Raw genomic sequence first — 9,660 nt, 5'->3', positions numbered from 1 at the left:
ATGAGGAACGTTTCACATTTGTTTTCTACCTTATAACCTGTCAAAGTCGTCTTTGTAACGACATTTGATCAAACTTTGATGAAAGGCACAACAATGTATAAAACAACTTCATGTACAAAAATGTTTAGTTGTGTGAGATACTGTATATCTCAATACAACCGTACGTGTTCATGTGGTATTGAATGCAGTAACCAGGACATACTGTATTATAACAAAGAAAGAAACATGCAGGGGGGTGGGGTTTGATGGGGGGGGTTATTATACTTGCAGTCTCATTGCCTGTTACTTAAAGTGATACAATCTCTGTAGACTTTGAACATGATTCTTGTCTCCAGCTCTACAGACAGACGGTGACATGTCTTAATTACCTTGGCGGTGGTTTGGAGAGATTACGAATGTGCTTTACATCCCAGATGTGTTGGAACAGAATGTAGTAGACAGACAGCGCTCCATCTTTTCATCCCGCCACCCCCAGACACCACACAATGCAGTATTTTTTTGTGGCACAAGTCGACTCAGCCTAATACTGCCCTCCGGTTTGAATCGATACATTTTTATCCCATAATTGCATAAAGACTCAACTCTGATAGGATTCCTGTCATGACTGATTTGAGCGACAATTGAACACCAACACCAACAGCATGACAGGTGGGGAAGTAATCTGATATCACACGTGGATGAGATCCAGAGGAATGGTTCATTTCCATATTTTTTACTTACTGACGCTATCATGTCACGCCGATGACAACCATTGTAAATTAACTTGTCGATGTAAGAAACGATAATCACAAGTCTGGGAGGACGTCAGCTCTTGATTTTGCTGTTGTTTCTGTTTGTTGTTTACCAGTATAAATAAACCAGTGATAAAAGGGACATACTCAGACTTATCTCATTTACAGCTTGCCTTGTGAATTCTCCCAACTTTCTCCCACATCCGAATTAGAGAGCAGCCCTCTCTGGGCTGTGAAGTTGTTTCAGAACAAAAACAATAGATGCATCCCTGCACCAGCCAAAGTGGTAATGAATTTGGGGTTTCAGTAGTCTTGCAGCAACACAATGCCCCTTTCACTTTCACTGTGAGCGGTGGACCTCTGACAGATCCCTGCCCTGAGCCCTTGTGTTTGTTCAAAGAGAGGAGGGAGGCAGATGATGAAAGGAGGCCATGCTAGTCACCGGGGATGCCTCTCGCCTGCGCATCTCCTTGCTCGTCTGACTGCGCCGTGCGTGTGCCCTCGGACGGCAGCCACTGCAGAAAGCTGCCGCAGGAGAGGTTTAACACAACCTCCGCAGTGGGAGCCCGCGCACGATTAATTCTACAGTTACAGTAATGTCTCCCTGATAGCAGGACTGACATGATATGCATTATCAGCTGGAATACGAGCTCTGATTCACTGTGTATTTTGGTGGTCGGATGCTGCCTGATTGATTTTTATACACATGCACTGGTATGCCTCTCTATGCTAAACCTCAAGGGGTACAGCACATTGGCTTGAAAATACAGCACTACGCAGGGAAAACCTGTTAGGATGAGCTGCACATACTGTATGTAAGACATAAATTAATTGCTGTCATCCAAACAGGCTGGATTGAAGCACTTTTATTCATTATTTCTTGCTCATTATGGGTGATTAAAATGCTGAGGAGCTTGGCCTGAACCTTGGTTTAGTCTTTGGCAAGAGCCAGAGGTGTATGTTAATAATAGATGCATTTCTGGGGAGAGAGAGACAGAGAATGAAGGGAGGAGAGGAGGCGAAGCGGAGAGGAGTAGATGGAAGGTTTTGTGAAACAAATACGCCGAGGAGGGTGGGAGGCTGAGAGGCCGGGGTGAGGCTGAAGAAATGGAGAGAGGGAGCGAGAGGTGCAGAGAAGAAAGCGAAACAGCTCAGACATGGAGAAAGAGAGAAGAGAGGAAGAGGGCACAGGGAGCTGAGTTTAAGAAAGAATGTAGAGCGAAACAGAGCGAGAAGTGCAGGAGACAGAGAAAAAGAGCATCCTTTGTAAGCCAGCCATGCAGCCTCTGGCTCTTCGGTATTCAGTGCACCTTCACAAAGGGGATGTGGGTGGGGTGGGGGGGCAGCGATGGGGTGAGTGTGGGTGATAGACCTCGGCTGGAGGTCTGGCAATGAGCAGAGTGGAGTGAGCCCTGCGGCCAGATCAGAACCACACGCTCCCCTTCACAACGCTGCACGAGCCTGACCCGCTTTCCAAACCCCTGTAATGAGTTTCCTGGCCCTTGTCTTCCTTCTTCCCTCACCGCTGTCCGACTCCCCCTCCTCTCCAGTCTACTGTCTTGCATCATGCTGACTCACACTTCTCTCCTGTCATGCTCCCAAACAACCCTCGCTCACATCCAAACACCCCCCCCCAGCACCCACCCACTGGCCCACTTGAGAACTCAACCTGCCAATCTCTCAAGTCTGAACCTGCCTTCTACAAACAGACTGGCCAATCGCTCCTCAGTCTGGGGCTGAGTTGATACGCTGCTCAAATGCCACCGGGGTCAAAATGATCGTCAGAAGCATTTTGATTAAGTTTCCCCCCCTTCTTCTCAATAGTAGGATCCATGTTCTGCTGATTAAATTCATTTTCTGCTGTCACCATTAATGGGCTTTTCATGCCTTTGAATGAAGTCGGTTCTGACAGGACGAGTCCCTTTACAGAGCACTTAAACCAACATGGTCTCCAATGGCACAATTGCCGTTTAATGACAATCAGGATGTGGGGAATATCACATTGGGGCATTAATGTGTCCAATTTGTGGTCAATTGTCTTATTTAAAGAGATCATTGGGGCTCTCTCAACAAACTGAAGAGCCCATTAGAATCTCAGTTAGAGAGGGGTAACGCGAATGCTTAATCGAAGAAGTCTGAGATCCTTCAACAAGTGTGTTAGCACCTTTGCTCTCCGTGCTGCAGCTCGGTGTTTCATTATCTCCGCGCAGCAGGCGGTCTTAATCAGAGTCACACATGAGACATTGTTCCCCTGGCAAGCATTATCCCTGGGAGTACACGTAGAGAGAGCCTGGGGCCAGATAGCAAATCTGTCCAAAACACCACTGATATTAGGGTGGGGGCACACCAGAAGGAGGAGGTGGCACAGTTTAAAATATGCACAAGCAATTCCAAAGAGTATGCATTATTGAGAGGAGTAAATGGGTCCAGGATGAACATCATGGCTCATTAATAGTGAATGTGATTACTGTTTCTGGGAAAACATCAGTCTGGGCAAGAGGGGAGATAATTGAAATGGTCAAATCTAAACTAAAGACTTCCTTGTTTACGCAGCACCAACTGTTACTGTCTAGTCAAACTCATGATTGAAGCAGATAACTAGCGCTGCCAAGTGTCCTGTTATGATGTTAATCGCTTACACTGAAAACTACTTGACTCCCCCTCTTGACCAGTAGTCTCCCCCGACTTTGACGGTTCAAGATGGGTTTTAGAGAAGTCATCCATTTTTTATGATCTCAGCTTTTGCGTCAACTCCGCTTCAATTACCAACAGGATTTTTTTTGACAAAGCCGGGAGGGAAAATGAGTGAGCATTTTTAAAATCCCATTAGAAAGTGGAGGAGTCGGCTGAGTGAAGGTCATACACCAGGGGGTGCCGACTGAGTGACTTCCCCTACTTGACACGCAGACTTACTAAGTGACACAGCATCGTCCCGCAGCACAGACACCAGCTTTGGTTTTTGACGTGAACCCAGATTCCCTCCCTCCCCCCCGAGGGGTTCCCACGCTGAACGAACAGATGCTTCCTCCTCTTCCTCTCCTCTCCTGCCGCCTCCCCTCTTCCAGTTACATATGCTCCAGGGTGATGGACGGCAAAGAGGCTGGCTGCAGTTTACCCCAGACATACCAGGCACCATTAGGAACCATTTTCTACCAATTTGCCTGATAGCTGCTATCGCTTATAGAAGTGATTTTCTCTGTGTCTCTGCGCTGAGTGTCCCCAATGATGGATCTCTCATTGATTTGCCAGTGTTGGACATCACTAAGAGAACAGTGCAGCAACCAAGCAGATCTGCCTGTCAGCTCCCAACTATCTATCAGCTGCTGGTGAAGGGTTGGGGGGGGGCACTTTAAGCCTCTTTAAGGATCCCATTCACACTGACTTACTAAAAGTGCTTATGCTAATCTTGTTATCACTTTTCTGGTAATGGAGCATAGGAAGCTGTTGGGAGGTCATTGGCCACGTTATTTTGCTCTCCCATTGCAGAAGCGCCAAGAAGTCCCACTCTATCACACGTCACTGCATGCATGCCTGCATTTCACTTGGCCATTGCTGAATCATTTCTACATCCACACTCACACAAATCTGCATGGCTTCAAGGCTTTCATAACCAGCTCACATAGGATTATGAATTGACTGTGTTTCTGTGTGCTAATCTTATTTATTGCTCAGAGTGATCTCATCTAAGTGTGCTTGTTAAGTTGAGATATCAAACCGTGGAGTCACATTTAACACGAATTTCACCCTAATTGGGCATATAAAGCGTACACGCTAACACACGTGGGGATATTGGACAGAAAACAACAGTGCAGTGGCCCCACAGCTATTGTTTGATCAGTTGTCATCCGCTGCAGCTGATGGGACAGAGCCACTGCGGGGGAAATTGAGAATGTCAGGTAACTCCTCATAAGCAAGACTTTAAAGGCATTTTGATCTGGCTGTGATCACGTTTGCAATGCAGAAGCTGCAGGCCGATCCCATCTCTGCGCAGCCGTACAGGCAGTGATTTGAAATGGAGATGCAGTGGCTGTGCTCTCTATCGAAGAGAGTTCACCTTTAGTGACCGGGTGGAGCGGAGCGGGGACGTGATGAGGATCCTGAAATGAAGCATTAATCAAATAAAGGTCGGTTTGTGATTGACGTCTGATGGCTGATGGGGGAGAGAAGTAAAGAGAGAGAGAGAGAGAGAGAGAGAGAGAGAGATACCGGTGTAGACTACGGTGAGATACAGGACAGTACAACCTCACACAATCTGGATCAAATACCAGCTGAAGAAAAAGAACAGTACATCAACCGTGTGGGCATCTACAAAAACACAACAAGTCAACTCAAAGCTATTTAGCACTAAACAGACCAGAGCAGAAACTGAAAAGGACATGAGCTAAATACAAAGTGAGTGATCACAACCTGGCCATTGAAACTGGAGGGCAAACATGGCAACCCAGAGAAAAGAGACACACTCAGTCTGCCAGAAACAAGAGGTAGAGACTTACTGCTACACTGCAGCCAGTATAAAGACAGAACATCCAAGCTCTTTGCCAAAATAAATCTCAAAGAACTCCACGCTCTCTCAGACTTCAAAGCACTCCCATTATAATATACTATGTTGTAGGGCTGCAAATAACCATTATTTTCATTACTGATTAATCTGCTGATCACTTAAAAATGTTAGTGGTGGAGGAAGTTCTCAAAGCCTTTAATGAAGTAAAAGTAGAAATATAACAACGTTGAAGTACTCTACAAGTAAACTTTACATTCAGAATTATACTAATGTAAAGATTCACAAGCATTAGCTGTAAAATGTACTTATGTGTGAAAATTAGAAGCACTTGTTCGGCTGAAAATGGCCCCTGTGACTGATAATATATACAATTGTATTGTTAATACTGAAGTATGAATGAGCAGCATAGCTTTAGCATAGCAACTATTTGGTAGTATAGCATAGGATCTGGTAGTTTAGTCCAGTGGTTTACAACTTAGGGGTCTGGCCCCCTCCAAAGGGTCACAAGATAAATCTGAGGGGTGAGGTGAGGTGATTAATGAGGTAGGAAAGAGGAAAATACAAAGCTCTGGTGAAGTGGACGAGAAGTATAAAGTAGCATAAAGTGGAAATACTAGAGTAGAGTAAATGCACTTAGTTACTTCCCACCACTGATATCAGTTAATCGTGAGGTTTATCAATAGTGATAGTGAGAAAAGCAGCAAATACTCACATTTGGGAAATTTGAACCAGCATATTTGGCTTTTTTGCACAATAAATAAGCTAAACTATTAATCCATTTGTGATTAGCTGGCAATAGTAGTATGCTGTATATTGCATATAGTGTTTTAAAGTGCAAACCATTCTGAATTATCATACTTACATTCTAAACCTTGTGCAACCTACTTTGGAAACAGTGTAGTTAATTATGGCCATGCCAATGAAGCATATTTAGTGTGACAGAGAGGGAGAGAGAGAGAGAGGATGAGAGAGGAGACAGGTGTACGCAGATAGAGAGGCAGAGGAAAGAGAGAAAGGCAGTCTATATATAGGTAGAGACAGACTCGGAGAGAAGGAGAGCTGATAAGAGGACCAGAGGTGGAAAAGAGGGTGAGATGTACAAAGAAACTGAGAGATGATTTGCAACCAATACTGTTCTTTGGTGTGACACTTAAAGCAAATAAAGACCGGAATAAAAAACCCAACTGTCTTGACATTTAAAGATTCCAAAGATAGCCTTCAGATGTGTAACGAGGGTTGTACACAGCTTGAGAAGCTGCTGTAGCGATGATGACAGGGTGGAGCGTTGTGCACTACGTCTGCAGCGGGAGTCCTGGTATTCAGGGGGTATGTCAGCCTCTCTCTCTCTCTCTCTCTCTCTCTCTCTCTCACACACACACACACATTCTCACTCGCTCCTCTGTTACCTTGGCAACATATTTTCTGCATGGAAATAGCATCTCTTGCTGTGCCCACTGCAAAAAAAAAAAAAAAATAGGGAGAGAGAGGCACTTGAAGAGATTTAAATGCGTCTAGAACAGATTTAAGTTCAGAGATTTGACCTGTACTGATTGGATGGAATTGAGTTATACTGTTCCGCATGCCTTAGCATCAAATTGGCTGTGTGATGGAGCAATGGAGGAGTTAAGCATCATAGACACAGACAGGCTTTCACTATATGTAACCAAGGATGTAGGGAAGTTATATCTACTCCAGTCATTTTGTACAATTCTCTATTTGCAGAATACACCTTTAATGTGCTCAGGCAAGTGTCTGACATTATATGGAGATTCTTTTTTGGGGCATTTGCCTTTAATAGTGACAGATGAGAGAGACAGGAAAGGTGGGAGATAAAGAGGGGATGACATGCAGCAAAGGGCCCAGGCCGGAATCGAAACCAGGCCGCTGCGATAAGGAGCCATGGAACGCTAGCTCTACCAGGTGAGCTAAACTGAATAAATTAACGCTTGTGCAATTTCATGTTCACATTTGTGGTTGCTTGCCTCAGTATTTATTTACATCCAGCACCACGTGACTATGGAATTCAGCTCTTGACAAGCAGAGCACAGGCGAGAGAAAGATCCTCGTGGAAGTGTTATTAAGAAATGTGCAATAAATAATAAACCACAGAAGGCTGAGGGGTTGATCTTCACGGATTTCCTGATTTAGTCTCCACCTCGCAGATGAAGGGGTTTAGTGCAACAACTGTGGGTTTCTTACTGCTCAGGCTGCCATGGTGTGCTTCAGTGTGATAAACCTCTGTTTGCTTGCCGCCAGTGCAACAGACAAGAAAGACAAACTAATGAAAGAAAATCCAGGCGTCAAGATTGTAGGTGAGATTTGCACTCGGCTGCAAATAAGCTGAGACTTGGCCAAAGCAGAGAGACAGAGAGAGAGAGAAAGCAAGAAAGGGAATGACATCCAGGTAAACATGCAGCACAGCATTAAAAATAGCAGGAAAAAAACAACACACACACGCGCACACACATAAAGTGCTTTGACTCTTGGGAGAGAGAAGCCATAATGAAATAAGCATCTGAAAGAGAGCAGGTGTTGGAGGCTTGACAGACTTCAGCTGCATAACAAGTAGCGCATTTACTCTCCCCTGCCTTTGTCAATCAAAACAACCAATCCTGTGAATAAGTGCTCCTTTAGAAAGAAAAAAAAAGAAAGAGAACCCCAAGTGGAATCATGCCTGAATCGGCCTTTACATACTCTGACTCTCTCTCTCTCTCACACACACACAGAGTGGACTTACACATCTCTCCAGTCAAAGTTGATCTCAGGTAGAGGTAAAATGCGCCTGGTTCTGAATTTCAAGCAGCAGGTCTGAGCTGCTTGGAGTCTTAAAAAGCCAATAAGACATCAAGAATGCACTCGAGCTAAATCAATTTATTTCCTCAGCAGAAACACAAAGCAACACGGCTCCCTTTTGTTTTCCTCTTGCTCTGTGATCGCTCTGTGTGACTGTGACAGTGACAGTGTTCAAAAAGATAGACTCCTCAGAGGGAACTCCTCAAACAGCATATTTTGCTTCAGACACACACAGAGGCTTGATGATGTGGTTGTGGCCTTCGCCTGGGGATCAGAACCATGGATAGCACTGTCATCCGGGTGAGAGTCATTGGAGTTTAGTGCCAGAAGGGGGCAGCAAGAGCTGGTCTGGAGTCTGCGGCAGGATGGCAGGGATCAGGCCAAAGAGCAGGATCTTAGCAGGACGCTGAGGTAGACAGTTGTGCTAATCCCGCTGGCTGAGCAGAAAAAGGAATGGACTTATGTGTAAAACTGCAAGTGGAGACCCGAGAAGGAAGGAAGGAGATTCCACCGAGCTAATGCAGCTTTTAGAAAGTCTGTTATCCTGAGTCAAATATGAATGAAGACTGACGCGGAGGGCGACATCTTGTTTTTGTTTTTTTATTTCTCTCAAAAATACAGCTGTAGTGTGTTTACTAACCGCGAGAACTGAGACTCCAAGGGTGAATTTAGTAAAGCTGACGTCATCTTTAAGCAAATAAGTTACTGTGAATATTTTATTAGTCTTCTTAAATTAATATCGAATACACAAAACAACACATTTAAACAAGTAATTGATTAATTGAGAAAACAATAAGTAGATGAATCGATGATAAAAATAATTGTTAGTTGAAGCCCCAGAATTACATTTCATTTATTTTCCACAAATTACTTTTTTTTAATGCTTAAATATTCCAATACCTTTTGTGTGGTCATTGATGGATTATTTACGGGCCTATGGGCACAGGCCAGGGGCCATATCCTCTGTGTGATATGACCATTAATATTTCTGGTTGGAGAGTCAAAAGGGTTTAGCCAAAAGGCCTTCTGATGCATTATTACATCCATTAGTGGGAGAATATTCAGATCATGACATGAAGTTGAAGAAGCAAACTATACAAAATACCCCTTTACAAGTGAAGGTCCTGTATTAAAATTGCACTTAAGTAAAAATGCATAGGTTTTAGCAAGCATTAAGAATAAATTATTATGCAGAATGGCCCCTGTCAGTGTGATATGATAATATTATTGGATCATTATCATTGATGCATTAACATGTCAGCAGTACTTTAATGTTGTAGCCAGCCTGCTTGAGGTGGAACTAATTTTAACTGCTTAATAAACTGGGCATATTAATCTATAGCAATGCAGCAGGTACCTCGCAATTAAACTTTTGCACGGTGGTTAAGTAAATGTACTGAGATACTTTCCACCACTGATTACATTTTCATGAACTGTGTATTCCTGCGAGCCACAGAGCACACAGTGGTATGGAAAAGTCAAATCCAAATGATATAAACTATAAGAAGGGATGTTGTGAAAAGGATCTGATGGCATCTTGCATTAAAAGGTTACACATTAAAATCACTTTGGAAATGATTGTCAGTAATAAGAACTTCAGGGCTGCAACAATTATTTTCATTATTGATTTACCTA

The sequence above is a fragment of the Enoplosus armatus genome, chromosome 19 (assembly GCF_043641665.1).
Source record: "Enoplosus armatus isolate fEnoArm2 chromosome 19, fEnoArm2.hap1, whole genome shotgun sequence".
Classification (NCBI taxonomy): Eukaryota; Metazoa; Chordata; class Actinopteri; order Centrarchiformes; family Enoplosidae; genus Enoplosus; species Enoplosus armatus.
Note: the sequence above shows the minus strand (reverse complement) of the source record.